This window comes from Aplysia californica, unplaced genomic scaffold (assembly GCF_000002075.1).
Source record: "Aplysia californica isolate F4 #8 unplaced genomic scaffold, AplCal3.0 scaffold00388, whole genome shotgun sequence".
Taxonomy (NCBI): Eukaryota; Metazoa; Mollusca; class Gastropoda; order Aplysiida; family Aplysiidae; genus Aplysia; species Aplysia californica.
The window spans coordinates 409,508-410,202 of record NW_004797658.1 but is presented as its reverse complement, the minus strand read 5'-3'; positions in this window follow the sequence as shown (position 1 = coordinate 410,202).

The following is a 695-nucleotide window of genomic DNA, read 5'->3' as shown; positions in this document are numbered from 1 at the left end:
TTTAGCTAACAAACAGGTTTAGTTCTAGAAGTCAAAGCCACAAGTAAAAAGAATGAAAATAAAAGCACACGGTCTTTCTTCACCAACCCAAAGATGGTGTTATACACCATCCCATTTACTCTGCCCTTGATTATCTTCAGCCTAAGATAGCTTAATTGTGCACGTCCACTTTTTAGACCCTAGAGCCGCCCCTGGTAACAACAGTGGTGTAACCAGATGATCACTTATTTGCCTTCAACAAGACTGTGTATACCAAGGGAGACGACAGATAAATAATCAAGGCTGCAATCAAAAAAGAGCCAGCAGGTCCTGTAACTGCAAACTGCAAACATTGAATATTGTTGTAACTGTCGTATCGTGTCATGTTAGTTAAAATAGCATAGTCCTAGATCAGATTAGAGTCTAACAACAACAACAACAACAACAGCAACAACAACAACAACAACAACAACAAGAATATCAACACCAGCAACAGTAACACCACCACCATCATCACCATCTGTGATACCCTCCAGTAAGTACATTTATTATTTTTTTAATTTAAGCTAGACTCCAGTCTACCAATACGTAGTATTACACAAAGTTACAGTTACAGTGTTGCAACACGTACTGCCATTGTAGTACAACCTTACTACTGCCGGTACAGTTCTCATCTGACTGAGAGCGTATAGAGGTCAAGGTTCAAATGCCGTCCG